This window comes from Vigna umbellata, chromosome 4, assembly GCF_029865625.1.
Source record: "Vigna umbellata cultivar VRB3 chromosome 4, Vumbellata_1.0, whole genome shotgun sequence".
In the NCBI taxonomy this organism is placed as follows: domain Eukaryota; kingdom Viridiplantae; phylum Streptophyta; class Magnoliopsida; order Fabales; family Fabaceae; genus Vigna; species Vigna umbellata.
The window spans coordinates 28,494,555-28,510,293 of NC_142168.1; the positions used below are offsets into that span (position 1 = coordinate 28,494,555).

A 15,739-nucleotide genomic window follows, 5' to 3' on the forward strand; every position below is an offset into this window, starting at 1 on the left:
GTTTATCAAGTTAATTGTGAATGCATGTTATGTTAAAAGAAGTTAATAAAATGAAGAAATATCTTCACTTTTATGTCTTAAATTTTATAATAAATTTTCTCAGCAATTGAAATTTGGAAAAGTGGAAAGACGCTTTAGTATTCAAGAACGTCAAATTAAGGGAGAGAAAAACGTTAAATAGTGTATTCAAAACACATGCTTAATGGAGATATATACGACAAAAATCTGATACATACACTTATGGAAAGTATATTTATGAGAGTTGCACGGAAGAACAGACGTGACCAGTCACAGAAATATATTTATGGAAAGTAAGAAATCCTTCGATGCAAGATACAATAATCATAAAATGAAATGTCATCCATTACTGTTTTGTGTTTACAATTACAAGTTAGAATATGGCAAGTTTCTTTCTGTTGTCATTGTCTTTTTAAATTGAAATAATAACATAATAAAGGTGTTGAATAATTTATTACATCTCACCGGTATATGTAAACACAATCTAAAAACCAACTATTATTTACATAAGCTCTTCACCCCAAAATTACTTTAATAACCTTCTGAAAATCTGCAACCTTATGAAAATATGCAAAAGTTGTGGCTTACGCATCCCATAATTATTTTAATATTCATCCACTTACACACGGTTCAGTCGCATTAATGGAAGTTATTGATCATATTAATGATTACTTCATTTTTCACCAACCAATTGAAAGAATATGGTATGTATTCCTGCACCCCCTACATTTTCGAAATACACTGCAATATGCTCACTTTGCAACATTATTCTTTGGTTTTTTTTGTCTGTTGTTGGGTTGATTGTGGTCCCTATCGTGGTTGATCGTTGGAGTGGTGGTCGGTTGATCGTTGGAGTGGTGGTCCCAATCTGCCATTGGAGGTGGTCCCAATCTGCCATTGGAGGTGGTCCGGTGGTGGTGTCTTTTCTGGTGGCGTGTGGTGTTGTGCGCTGAAAGAGGTAAGTTATGAGTTACAAATGTTAACCGAGAGTTTGGTGTCAGGCTTTAACCGGATTTCGAACCGGCGAGATTATAACCGAACTTCAACCTTTGGTTAAGAGTTTGGCGCAATTTAAGTTTCGGTTTCTTTCATAATTTGTTTTCATTGTAAAGTGTTCTCTTAAATCAGAATCAAAGTTTCCATTTTCAACTTTCATATCATGGTAAAATCCATCAATAAATTTATGGATGATATTTTTTCAGAATTTGTAATTAATAAATTTTTTTAATCTGTTGGTAATTAAATTTTTTGAAAACTAACTAATTAATTCATCGATAATTCAAATTTTATGAAATTCATTTATAAATATGTTAGTAATTGCATTTTACTAAAATTCATCCACAATTCTCTCAATAAATTTGTCAGTAAAACGTGGACTAATTTTTCTGTCAAATCTGGTGAAGTTAATTGGTTGCGATCGAGAAGAAGGTAAGAAAGAAAGAAGAAGTTGGAGGAAGAGGAAGAGAGGGAGGAAAAGGACAAGTAAGAAGAGGGTGATAGCGATAACAATAGAGGTGACAATGGCAACATCAACACTAATAGTTGTGGAGGCGATAATGACAACAATAGAGACAGCAGCAGCCAACAACGAAGAAAAGGAGAAGGAGGACAATGAGGAAGAAAAGGAGAAGGAAAAGAACTATCGACAGTGATGGTAGACACAGCCACGGCAGAGAAAAAGGAGGACGAGAAAGTAGAAGAAAAAAAAGGTTTACTCATGTAGAACATCCCTATTTTTGCAGGGTTTTTTCAATTAGATCCTCATATTATAAAATGTCTTAATTAGGTTCTTAAATATGAAAAATTAAATCAATTTAGGGCTTACCATTATCTCGGATGCACGGGCGTTAAAAAATGTTGGTGACATTAGAAGATTTTACTGATGGTGATCTGAGTTAGATTTGTTTTATTTAAAAATTAAATTTTATTGAAATAAAATGATTGATGGAAGGATGGTTCTGGTCTGGGTTGGTGAGCAGAGGGGTGAAGGTGAGAAATTTGAGGATTTCGGAGCCGGGCTGAGATTCCTGGGTCATGTTCCCAAATTGAACAACTCCAGAAGATGGGGAGAGACAGAGAGAGATTTTTCTCTGGGTTCCAACAGAGTGAAAAACCTGAGACGAGAATGAGGTGCGAGATCTGTCGAGACCCACCATGCCTTTAGCCCCGGTGGCCAAACCGTTCAAGAGAAGGGTGGGTGCGCAGGTGAAGAGAAACTGGTGAGAGGGTCCAAAGAGGTCTTCCACAAGCTCTCCTTCGGTGACCCTTTTCCTAGTGATGGTGTTCTCGGCAGGAATCTGACACACTTGGTCTTGATCCACAGGGTTAGCGAGGCTGGAGAGCCACCTGTGAGTCTCGATTTCAAGACCCTTGGCGGTGAGGTAGCAAACAGAACGGTGGAAATAATGGCAAGAGATGCAGATGAGGCGGTTCGGGAAGCACAATCAACCTAGAGGGAGGAGCCGCCGAGATCAAGCACAAAGTTAGCCTCTTCAACAGGGGTGCCATAAGAAAGGGTGGTTAAGTATTGGTGCGTGGAGTGGTCTTTGATAACGGGGAGGGCGAGAGAAGACTTGTAGACAGAGGAGGGAGCAGAGAGAAGGTAGAGAAGGGTGAGAGAGAGTGGGAGAAGGAGGGAAGAGGAAGCCATGGTAGAGAGGTGAACTGGAACGACACTGTCGTTTCAGGAGTTGTTGTCGGGGAAGGAGTCTGAGTAATCGAAATCGAGGAAGGGGTCCATTTCCGGAGTTTTCACAACAATTGTTAACGTCGTCCACCCAAGATAACGGCAAACCCTAAATTGATCCAATTTTTCACATTTAAGGACCTAATTGAGAGATTTTACAATACGAGAACCTAATTAAGAAAATCCTACAAAAATATGGATGTTCTACATGATAAAAAAAAAGAGAAAGAAAAGGAGAATGAGGAAGATGAAAAGTGGAAGAAGTGTCTTTAGAAAAAGAATGGAATCATGTGGAGATCTCATATGAAGGTTTGATAGAAAGCTCCCTCGTTAAAATAATTGGAATTCATGTTGTGAAAGTGGAAAACAACATCATGGAAGACATTTGATAAGATGATCCTTACGCAAACACAAATGAAGACAGTCATCTCAACACTTCCCAATCACAACCATTCTTTCTTAAAATACACACAGGTTTACTGTTGACATGCAAGTTTTTTACAGGTTCTTTTAGGTTGTTCTTTCCTTTTTATTATTAATTTTATCTAGCCCCACAAACAATCCAACCTGAGTATCACCACTCTATTTAGTTTTGCATTGTAATTTTCCTTTCAAATCCCAAAACTATGATTGATTAAGATTTGATGCGTTTTCTGCCTTTCAAGTTTTATCTTTGTTTTCATTTTTATAGTTAGTTTTCTCATTTCTAAATTATTTTAAGCTAATAAGGGAAGACATACCTATCTTAGACACATCTAAAAGACAAAAAGTAACTCTGCACATAAACAAAAATCCTATTCACGAATTAGATCCAATACCATGCTCCTCTTCTATAACAAGATGTTTTACTTTCATAAGTGTTCAATGTAACAAAAAATATTAATGAACAAATACCTCAAACTTTTCTTACCATAAACCCCTTGCCATTAGGAGGATAGGAATATTAATCATACTCCCTCTTCCTGTTCCTGCAGGGATACCATTAATTAATATATATAGTCTCTTCTTTAATAATTAATTAATAAACAAATGTACTGTTACTCATCTTTACTATACATGAATTTTCTTAATAACTTTCCTTCTTATGTTTATAAATTTTGTACTATTTAATATCAAGCGCCGTGTAGAAAATTGTTGAATGAAAATCAATGGAGGACAAAGATATAACTTGTGAATTGTGAATGGAATGAATGGTTTTGATGTGATCAATAATCAACACAGTCACAGGATCATCCTAGTGAAGAATTATGCACAGTGGTAATAAAGCATTTTTGGATTGTAATTAAAGGCGTGGCTATTCTGTGTTTGGAAATGGTCATATACACTAGTAAAATAACATACAGATTAGAAGAAAACAATTGTCCATTTATTTGAGTACTTATTTATTTCATAACAAGGATTTCACCTATAATTAGGGTATCCTCACAAATTAACATGGAACGAACACCTTATTATCAGAAAGAGTTAAACATTTAGTTGTTCATGCACAACAAGAGGTACTATGGTTAGGCCTTGAGGAATTTAACTTGGAATGGAACAGCACTTAGAGCCAAACGGTGATTCCCTTTCTCATCAACAAACATCCCAACATTCTCACACACAACATGCTTGCAATAAGGGCACACGCTCGGACAATAGACCAGTTTATAAGCACCACCGTACTTCTCAATCTTGAACCAATTTCCAATGGTTTCCCGACCAGGGTTGCCCTTAACACCACCGGTTGACACCAACGAGAGTGAGCGTCCCTTAGAAACCTTAAAACTCTCAAGCTTCCACACCGTTGAATGGTGAGGGCAAGTGATGTTAGGAGGGAACATGATGTTTAGGTCAGTGGAGACACGAATAACACCCTTTTTGGGGTTAACAGGTATAAACCTTAGTGGCAAACTATGATATCTGTCCACAACCACTACATCCAGTGGGCATGATTTACCGATCTTTGAGAGGCCAAGGCCTTTTGGATTTCTACTATTTGTGTAGGGCATGGACAGAAGAATATTATAGTTGACGCCAGCACGTAGAAGCTTTCCTACTGTGTCAACTACTTCATCAGGTGAAGCTTCGGCTGCTCCCAGAAGTGGTTGTGAGACCAGGGCAAAGAGAAGGACAAAAGCGAACAATGCTGTCTTCATCACTGTTTATTTTGAATTGGTTTGAGTAATTTGTATATTGGCTGATGGATGGAGTTTAGGAAGATGGTTTGCATCAATTTATAGTCTGCTTCTTATCCATGGGATTCAGGATAAACATCCACATTTATATTACTAAACTCCTTTATTTGCTTAATACTGTTGGACCCATCAACATAAGAAATTCACTAAAAAAAACATCGCAAATTTATGTTTAGGTTCTGTTATTTGAATATTTTTTGCGGGTAAGTCGAATCCTGTTTAAGCCATGGCCTGCTTTCATATGTTTCTGCTTTCTCCAATCTTCTGCCAGTATTCCATTCCAGGAGATTGTTTTGTAGTAATTGTAACATTCAATAGCATCCAATGTTTTGCTATCAAATCTGGTTGCTTTGTCTAAATCTCTGAGGAATATAAACGCGGTTAGTCAGCATCAATGAGCTTGTTTCTTAGATGGACTTCTGTTTTTGAACATTCACGGAGCCCTGAACTTTGTTTTTTCACTGTATATGGCTAAATATCACATTGTTTTTGAAGAAAACTACATATTTCCTATAGACTTGTTTCTTCTTTTATTACTGACAGCCTCGAAACTCGAGAATTTAAAAGTGCGTAAACAATTATGTTATGAGATACCATATAGTGATATTTAATATTTTCTCAAATATTATTTACTCATAGCATTATTACATCTTATCTCAAATTTTCTTCTTATCTCTTTCAGAATACCCGTGGAACTATATCTCTAAACATTAACACACAGATTGGGCTACCTACTCCTTTTGAAAAAGTCAACTAATCTAGTCATGAACAACATGAGCGAACAGACCATAGAATCAGTAAGAAGACATTTATCGTTCAGCAAATCCTATCCATCACCTAGAGAGACGCAAAATGGCTTCCATTTAGCTGTAAATAAAATCCTAAGACCACAAAGAACATTAATGTCAACCATTTTTACACATATTAACCGATATATAGATGCCATGGCTACATGATTTTAGATCAATTAATTATCAACTTGATATGGCCAATGGTATTGTTCAATTATTTAAAGAAAATATATACTATTTCAAAGGTACTAACTACAAGGAATCCAAAAGGTGGAATTAATATTAAACGAAGAAATCTATAAATTCAGACTTCGCATCTCCAGTATGGTCCATCCATCATTAACCAAAATAACCTGAATTACACACAAATCAATAATGAAGAACATACTGATAGCATTTGTGCTTCTCTTTGCCTTGAGCTCTCAACCATTACTTGGAGCAGCAGATGCATCACCTGAGCAAGTGGTTGACACATCAGGGAAAAAGCTCCGAGTTGGTCTCAGTTATTACATTGTTCCGGCTGTGCCCTCAACAAGATGCGGAGGATACGGAAGATGCATGAATAGTGGAGGCCTTTCACTTGCCAGCATTGGTGAATCATGCCCTCTTGATGTGGTGCTTGTGAGAGGATCTCGTGGCTTGCCATTGTCATTCTCACCCGTTAACCCTAAGAAAGGTGTTGTTCGGGTGTCCACTGATTTGAACATCATGTTCTCCACCGATCATACCAGTTGTGCTGAGTATTCGACAGTGTGGAAACTGGACCACTTTGATGTTGCTAAAAGACAGTGGTTTGTGACCACAGGTGGCTCTGTCGGAAACCCTGGTTGGGGAACCATACGAAACTGGTTCAAGATTGAGAAGTTTGAAGGTGCTTATAAAATTGTCTATTGTCCAACTCTGTTCCCTTCTTCCAAGCACTTGTGCAAGGATGTTGGCATCTTTGTGGATGAAAATGGCTATAAGCGTTTGGCTCTAAGCGATGTTCCATTCAAAGTCAAGTTTCAGCTCTCCTGAACAAATTAATGTCTGAGAAACTAATAAGTGTGTTTTATTTTAATTCAGTGTTTATCAAGTTAATTGTGAAATCATGTTATGTTAAAAGAAGTTAATAAAATGAAGAAATATCTTCACTCTTATATCTTTAAGTTTATAGAATAAATTTTGTGGCAGTAAATGGTTTATATTTCTGAATTTGTCTCGTTTTGTCATCTATATAGGATAGGAATTGAAATTTGGAAAAGTGGATAGACACTTTAGTATTCAAGAACATCAAATTAAGGGAGAATAAAAAGTTGAATAATGTATTCAAAACCCATGCTTAATGGAGATATATATGAGAGTTACACGGAAGAACAGACGTGACCAGTCACAGAAATATATTTATGGAAAGTAAGAAATCCTACGCTGCAAGATACAATAATCATAAAATGAAATGTCATCCATTTGTATTGTTTTGTGCTTACAATTACACGTCAGAATATGGCAAGTTTCTTCCTATCTCATGTTTAGGATCTGATTAGTTTCTTTCTGTTGTCATTTATTGTGTTTTTAAATTGAAATAATAACATATACCAAAAGTTGAACATCTCTCGAGTATATGTAAACACTTTTTGGAGTCTACATAAGCAACTATTAGTTATATAGATTTAATTTGTTTTGATTGTAAAGCATTGTCTTAAATGAGAGTCAAAGTTTATGTTTTCAGCTTTGAACATATCACGGTAAAAGTATAAGTATAAGTATATGTAAACACTTGTTGGAGTCTTCTATTTAATTTATTTTGATATTAAAGCAGTCTCTTAAATGAGAGTCAAAGTTACTGTTTTCCATTCTGACCTTATCACGGTAAAATTTATCAATCAAAGTTTAGATAATTATTATTTTTAGAATTCATCAATAATAAATTTTTGGTAATTAAATTTTTTTAAATTTATTTAATAAATTTATCGATAATTAAATTTTTGTCAAATATGATAAAATTATTTGGAAGTGAATGAGAAAAAAGAAAACAAAAAAAATACGAGGAAAAATAGGAGAAAGAGAAAGAGGAGAACGAGAAGTAGGAAGATGAGGTGGTGGCAATAGCAATAAAGGTGACAACTGTGGAGGCAACAATACAACAATAGAAGCAGCAATGGCCAACAACGAAAGAGGAAGAGGATGATGAGGAAGAAAAGAGAAAGAAAAAGAATCGACGATGACTACAAACACAATGACAACAGAGAAAGGAGAAAGAGAAAGTAGAGAAAAGAAGGAAAAAGAAAAGAAAAGAAAGATGAGAAACAAATCATAATTTTTATCAATAAATTTTAATGATGATCAAAATCGTCAGTAGTTATGTTATGGACAAATATTTATGTATGGATAATTATAAATAAATTTTAATCCCCGTAATTATTAACAAATTTTTGGACATTGATATTTACCTATTGATTTTCCTATCCATTAGTAATTTTTTGACAAATATTTTATCAATGAATTTTTAATAATCGGTAAATCACCTATAATTTTATTTACGGAAAGATTTTAATGATTACCGATGAATTAACTTCATTTTATTATATATATATATATATATATATATATATATATATATATATATATATATATATATATATATATATAATTGCTTTTGGTACTATTTTTAATTGAAATTTCATGTTTATGTTATTAAAATTTTAATTATTAAAGAGTAGAAGAATACTATGTACTTAAATTTTGTTATTATTGATCAGAACAGAACATTTGAAAATGTTTTCTGACCGTATTACTTTTAGGAGATATTAATAGTACTAGTTGTTATGAAATCAAGTTGTTGCTGTGTCTAAATCTGTGTGATATATATCCGCGTAATATTATATATATACGATTATCTTGCTGAGCTGGGCTTCTGTTTTGAAAATGTTGAGCCCCATCATGCTGAATTCTTTTCCGTACATAGACAAAATTCATTTCGTACATACCATAGAATAAGCCAAAAGACCATAGAATCAACAAAAACGTATCACTCTTCAAAAACTATTTCTACAAAGAGTTGAATCATGACCTAAAGAGATGCATAAATGACTCCTGATAGATGCAAAACAAAAACCCATCTCCACAAAGAACATTGGTTTAACATGGCCAATTGTATTGTTCAAACACTATAATATATATATACTATACTAAGGATTCAAAGATAGAACTAGTAATTAATGATTAACTAATTAAAGCTATCTATAAATTCACACTAATGTTCTTATAATTATGCTCGCTCAGTATAACCAGATACAAAGTACCTGATAATATATGTGCAAACCAGTAATGAAGAACACAGTGCTAGCTTTTGTTCTTCTCTTTGCCCTAAGCTTACAACCACCACTCAGAGCAACTGATGCACCAGCAGAGCCAGTAGTTGACACATCAGGGAAGAAACTCCAAGTTGGTCAGAGTTACTACATTGTTCCAGCTATGAGAACCTTCACAAGATGTGGAAAGTTCGAATGTTTGAATGCTGAAGGCCTTTCACTTGCCAACATTGGTGAGACATGCCCTCTTGACGTTGTGGTTGTGCAAAGATCTTTTGGCTTGCCACTGTCATTTTCACCCTTTGACACCAACGAAGGTGTTGTTCTTGAGTCCACTGATTTGAACATCGTGTTCTCCACCGATCGTACTAGTTGTGATGAGTATTCTCTGGTGTGGAAATTGGACCACTTTGGTGGCTCTAAAGGAGAGTGGGTTGTGACCACTGGTGGCTCTAAGGGGAACCCTGGTAGGAGAACCATACGCAACTGGTTCAAAATTGACAAGTGTGATGGTGCTTATAAAATTGTTTATTGTCCCAGTGTGTGCCTTTCTTCCAAACACTTGTGCAAGGATGTTGGTGTTTTTGTGGATGAGAATGGCAATAGGCGTTTGGCTCTCAGCGATGTTCCATTCAAAGTTAAGTTCCAGCTTGCAAAATCAAATTAAGCTCAATAAATAAATCACAAACAATAAGTGTGTTTAGTTTCTTTATAGCATTCAAGTTCATTCAGTGCTTATAGGTTTTTTCATAAGTTAGATTTGCATGCATGTTATGTTAAAAGTTTTAATAAAAAGAAGAAATATCTTATCGTTGTGTAGTTGTTTCAGGTTTATTTACATAATGCGCTATGTCTCAATGTTACGGTATATACTAATGAAATTCAGTCCCTTTTATTATTATTATTCTTTCTATACTAATTGATAATATAAGGATAGGGAAAATGAACCTTACGGAATTGTACTACTAAATTGAACTAAAAATTAGTTCAACTTAATTAAATTGAAAATTAATGAATTAAATTGAAAATTAATTTAGACGAACTGAACTAAATTATTTTTTATTCTATCAAACTGTACTACACTGAATTGCAATGAATTATTATAATGTGAACTGAACTGCTAAATACTTTAACCTTTAACATGTTTTTAAACTGCACTAATTTTGAACTGGATTGCATAATTTTTTAACCAAACTGCACTAATTCAGAATTGAGATATAATAATTTTTATTTAAAAAACTAAAAAAGGTAGTATTTACTCACTTCATTCATAATATAGGTTCTCCCATAAATAAAAAAAATAAAAAATTGATATAAGTTGGGTTGGACCAAAGGTTGAGACGGGTCAAGTCGGGCAAAATGTCGAAATACGTCAAGGTCGAAATTTGGTCAAATTCGACTGGGAAAGACACAATCAAAACTCAGTCGAGTGTCAATCCCAACCTAAAATCAACCGAATTAGACCAAGAAAGCCACAAAACCTTAGTCAAGTTGGTCTCAACTAAAATTCGACCGAGTCGGTCTGTGTTGAATATCAGACAAATTCGGTTCAAACGGTCCCAGTCAAAACTCGTTCAATTTAGTCCTAACCGAAAATCGGTCGAATTTGGCTGAGTTGGCCCCTGCTGAATTCGGCTGAGACAGCCATGATCAAAACTTAGTCAAGTTGGTCCCAATCGAAATTGGCAAAATTCGACCGAATCAATACTAGTTGAAAATCAGTAAAATTCAATATAAACAACCATAAATAGTCGAGACAGTCCCAATCAAAAATCTATTGAATTCGGCTAAGTCATTCCTAACAAAAAAAATTGATCGAATTTGGTCAAGTCAAACACAATCAAAACTCGATTAAGTAGGTCTCAACCGAAATTCGATTCAAACAATCCTTATAAAGATCGGTTGATCGACAAGTTATCGGGAAATCGACCAAATTCAGTTAAGCTATAAAGCTTTCACTATACAAATTTTAATAAACTTGATTTTAATTTGTATTCACATAATAAAAATGATGTTTTTCATGATTTTTAGAAATTTTATACATTTTTCAATTTGCATATATTATGTATTGTATTTTATTATTTTTAAAATAAATTCATCGGTGTATCAAATACTTATTTTATAGGCTTAATTACCTACTTAGTCCCCATGTTAGGAGGTAATTTTCTGTTTAGTACCCGGTTTTAAAAATGTAAGCATTTGGTACCTATGTTTTGAAATTTGTATCAATTCAATCCTATCCAGTTAACGCGTTATAATTGATGCGAGAAATTAAGGACGTTAATGAAGATGCATTCAAACATTTGATAGCTATTCCACCCAGGCTATCATTAACGTCCTTAATTTCTCGCATCAATTATAACGCCGTTAACTGGATAGGATTGAATTGATACAAATTTCAAAACATAGGTACCAAATGCCTACATTTTTAAAATCGGGTACTAAACAGAAAATTACCTCCTAACATGGGGACTAAGTAGGTAATTAAGCCTATTTTATATTTGATACATGTATCGTATCCGTGTGGGGCTATTAATTTGTAGTGTGTGATGGTAAATGAATGTTGAAGTGATATGTCCATTAGATTATGCAAGTCATCGTTCCTAAAATTAGGGACTAAACTAAAAGAAAGAGAGAAATTAAAGGAGGAAAAAAACTGAGAACAAAATGTGTAGTTTTTCTGTGCATTTTCTTGGAGATGGAGATACATATCTTTTATTATGTGTTCTTCACTTATTTTTCAGAAAGGAATCTAATACATGGATCATTATGATCAACACAAGCATTCACTGTGAGTTTTGAATGGAAAGAGCTGATCAGGCTGTTTTGAACTTAACTTTGAAGGGATCATCACTGAGTGCCAGATGCATTCTCCTATTCCCATCCACAAACACTCCAACATCCTTGCACGAATGGTGGCAAGAGGGGCACACACCGGGACAATAAACCAGCTTATAAGCATCCTCGTACTTGTGAATCTGGAACCAATTCAGAATTGTGTGGTGATTTGGGCTTCCGACAACACCACCAGTGGTCACATATGTCTGACCAGTAGAGGCATCAAAGTCACCAAGCCTCCACACAGTGGAATGGTGTGGACATCTTTCATCAGCATCGGAGAAAAATATGTTCAAATCAGTGGAGACACGAATGACACCCTTTTTAGTGTTGAAAGGTAAGAACTTCAGTGGTAGGCCTTCATCGGCTTTCTCAACTACAACATCAAGAGGACATGATTCATCATCGATGCTGCCAAGTGCAAGGCCTCCACCAGTGAAACAGCTAACAAAGCCACATATGGTGAAGGGCACAGCAGGGATGATATGGTAATTTGCATCAGCTCTCAGTTTCTTCCCTGATGTATCAATCACTGGCTCATGAACAGATTCACCAGCTCCAAGTAGCGGTTGAGAGATCAAGGCAAAGACGAGGAGAAATGCTACGTGCTTGATCTTCATCGTTTTCAAATGATTGATGTAGTTTGTGTTTCAGAAATGAATGGAAGAAATGGAAATTGAGAACCATCAATTTATAATTGTTCCTTATCTATGAATGTATAAACTATGCATATTGGTCAAAGATATTTTTCTGACCATGAAAACTGCTGGCTTAATATTAATTATTTTGATTGTGTTTCCATTTAAAAACTCAGATTTTAATGGATAGATTCACATACGTCCCATAGTTTTAATTTTTTTTTCATATATATATATATATATATATATATATATATATATATATATATATATATATATATATATATATATATATATATATATATTATCACTCATATTTAATGAAGTTCTTAAGATACTAAACTTCTTATCAGCCATTATATTAACAAGCAAACGGTATCTTCTTTGTGAACTGGATACAGATGGATTATTTTACCTTTTTCATACACAAACAAACTTGTGACGTGGCTAGACTTATCCATATGTATAGGGCAAGTTTTTATTTAATATTTCTATCAATAGTATTATTAAATAATTGTTTCAAATAGATTATTAATAACAATTAATTGAGACAAAAAGAATTGAATTTTAAATCCTCTATCTTTACTGTAGATACTGGAAAGTGGAGCCAGTGATAGTTGGCATCCGCAAAGGGTAGTATACTTTGACAGCGTAATATTATATTAGTCAATTAATCTTATAAATCAAATTTTGTTAAAAAAAAAAAAACTATGAATCAAAGCGATTACTTTTTCCCCACTGATTATGAAAAGTGTTATTGGTTATAATATCAATTTAAATATAGTATAGTTTTACACATTGAGTGTAGAAGATCTTAAAACGTTAAATGTCAACTTAAAATTAATAGACATTAAATCAAGTTGTTTAATCACACTTAGGGTTGAGACAGGTAATGTGGAACTTTCCAAACCATTCTATAGACGTTTGAAGGCTAGCCCACTAAATAGATGAGGCAGACTTTCACATTCTTATATATATATATATATATATATATATATATATATATATAATTGTAACATTCTTATTCTTATTGAGATAATCTCTAATGTTTTGTAGTGATTTGGGGTTGATGATTTGAGAGAGATGATTTGAATGGATTTGAATGAATTTGAGAATATTTTTTTGTTGTTTTTTAGTGGATTTGTGGGTAATTGAGAGTAGATTTGGAAGTAAAGTTTGTGAGGATTACTATAAGATTTGATTGATGTGATAGATTTAAAAAATTATTTTAATGGGTAGAAATTAAAGATTATCAAAATGTCCCTAGTTATTAAAATAATATAAAATGATATTTGTTAATGTTATATTTGATTGTAAAAATATTTATAAAGAGTAAAAAATTAACATTAATTAAAATTAATTTTAAAAATGTATAAAAATTGTAATTTATTAAAATAAATTTATTTTTAAATATAATATTTTGTAATATAATTTACTAAAATATGATTTTATTACCAAGTTCTAATATTTTACTACCAAGTTGTAATATTTTTTTAATACTGAAAGTGAAAATGTAAAGAGAAGATGAAAGGAAGAAGATAAAACAAACATCTAATTCTCGGAGGAAGATGACAAAAAAAAATATCTAATTTTTGTGAGAACAGTTATCCATAATCCATTCTTCCACCTACACTCCCTCCATGTCATAGTCCATGGCCACCACCGCAACTCAGTGTCTCCAACTAGCTGGCACCACCGTGTGCACTCACTGAAGAATTCCATTTCCTGCAAGAAGAAATCGAATAAGGCATTCAAGGAAACGAAAGAAGGCTTCGTCGACTACAACAGGGGCCTGCACGAGGTCTCCACCAAAATCTCCGACCTCTACAAGGATAACATCGCCACCCGCTACCGCTTCCAGAAGGGCTGGACAGTTTCGGAAGTCGTCGACCTCTCCGACGACATTGATGGCCTACTCAACCGTTGGATAGGCTGCTTCGCACGTAAGAATTTCCGCAATTTCTGATTTTCGTACGCAGTAGCAGTTTGAGTGTTTTTGTTTATAATATATATTCAGCTTTGGAACCGAATAAAAGAAGGCCAGAACCGAATACAACCTGTGTGGAAATTGTTCTAAGCAGTGGAATCAGATACAAGATTTGTGGAACCGAATATACGATCATCAAGAACGACTACACTCTTCTTCAACCCCTGCTTCAAGCTTTCTTCATCTTCATCTATCAACCTCCTCAACATCAAGCATCTTCTTCGTCTTCCATCAAGCCCATTCTCGTTTTCAAATTCAAAGCTCAAATAACATTTTAAAGTATTAATATTCTCGTAGCATTTTACAAATCACCAATGACAGGTATGATATTTCCATGTAAATCATCGCAAATCCGAGCAAGAAAGCGAGATGATTAAAATAAGGATATCTCGCAAATCTTCGCATTTCCATCTTTGCAAATCTTCGCAGATCAACAAAAACGAACAAAATTAATCTCGCAAATAATTCCTCGCAATTTCTCTCCAACAGTGTTTTCCCCTCATGCGAACACAACCTAATAGATATAGATAGGTTTATTTAATTATTTGGTTTTTTTTAATGTAAGTTGTTCTTTCAAGGGTTTTTTTAGTTTTAATCTGATTTTAATTTTTAAAAACTTATGTAATTAGGACATTTATGTGTTAATACTGTAGAAATTGTGTTAAAGATAGCATCAAGGGTCAATTTATAGTTTTTTATTTTTTACTTTTAAATATTCACGTTTTAAGTAAAAAAATGTAAGTGAGAGAGCTCCAATTTAATTTTTATATTCTTAAAAATAGTATTACATTTCTTGTTTTTATATTCTTAAAAAATTTCTATATCAAAATACTTCACACACTCTTTTTAAAATATGAAGGAAAGACAATCTCGTGTACATTAAAATATGAACTTTATTTAGATTTCTTAATTGAAAAAAGGTTATTTTATATTAATAACTACCATTTAACAACTATTTATAGAGATAAAATAATTTTAACAAAAAATAAACTTTTATATTCTAAAAACTAATGTAATAAAGGATAGGATCAAATGGGATAAAAGAAAATTAGTATCAAAGTATTGTCCTTCTTAATTTAGTCAAGGCAGATACTTCAAATCTCGAATATTTCCATGTTTCATAAACTAAAATGTGCTAAAAAATAAATATTTAAATAAGAAAGAGTTTTGAATATTTGAATTCTCGTAAACAAAGTGTAATAGTTATTCTTTATAAATTTCTTTAATTTTGTGACATTATTTTAAATATTTTTATTTAGTTTTATTTAAAATAAATAAATTAACATAATATTTTTAGTAACAACATTGTTATAGTTA

The 15,739-nt window shown here is 33.4% G+C and overlaps 5 pseudogenes; 2 read left to right on the top strand and 3 right to left on the bottom strand.

The window, feature by feature from the left end:
* Positions 1–1,346: 1,346 nt before the first annotated feature.
* On the bottom strand, positions 1,347–3,318 carry LOC124827472 (putative aspartic proteinase GIP2; annotated as a pseudogene).
* Positions 3,319–4,209: 891 nt separating this feature from the next.
* Positions 4,210–4,839, bottom strand: LOC124827470 (miraculin pseudogene; annotated as a pseudogene).
* Positions 4,840–6,044: 1,205 nt separating this feature from the next.
* On the top strand, positions 6,045–6,697 carry LOC124827469 (miraculin pseudogene; annotated as a pseudogene).
* A 2,158-nt stretch (positions 6,698–8,855) lies between these two features.
* Positions 8,856–9,626, top strand: LOC124827468 (kunitz trypsin inhibitor 5 pseudogene; annotated as a pseudogene).
* A 1,996-nt stretch (positions 9,627–11,622) lies between these two features.
* LOC124827467 (kunitz trypsin inhibitor 5 pseudogene) lies at positions 11,623–12,439 on the bottom strand (annotated as a pseudogene).
* Between the last annotated feature and the right edge of the window lie 3,300 nt (positions 12,440–15,739).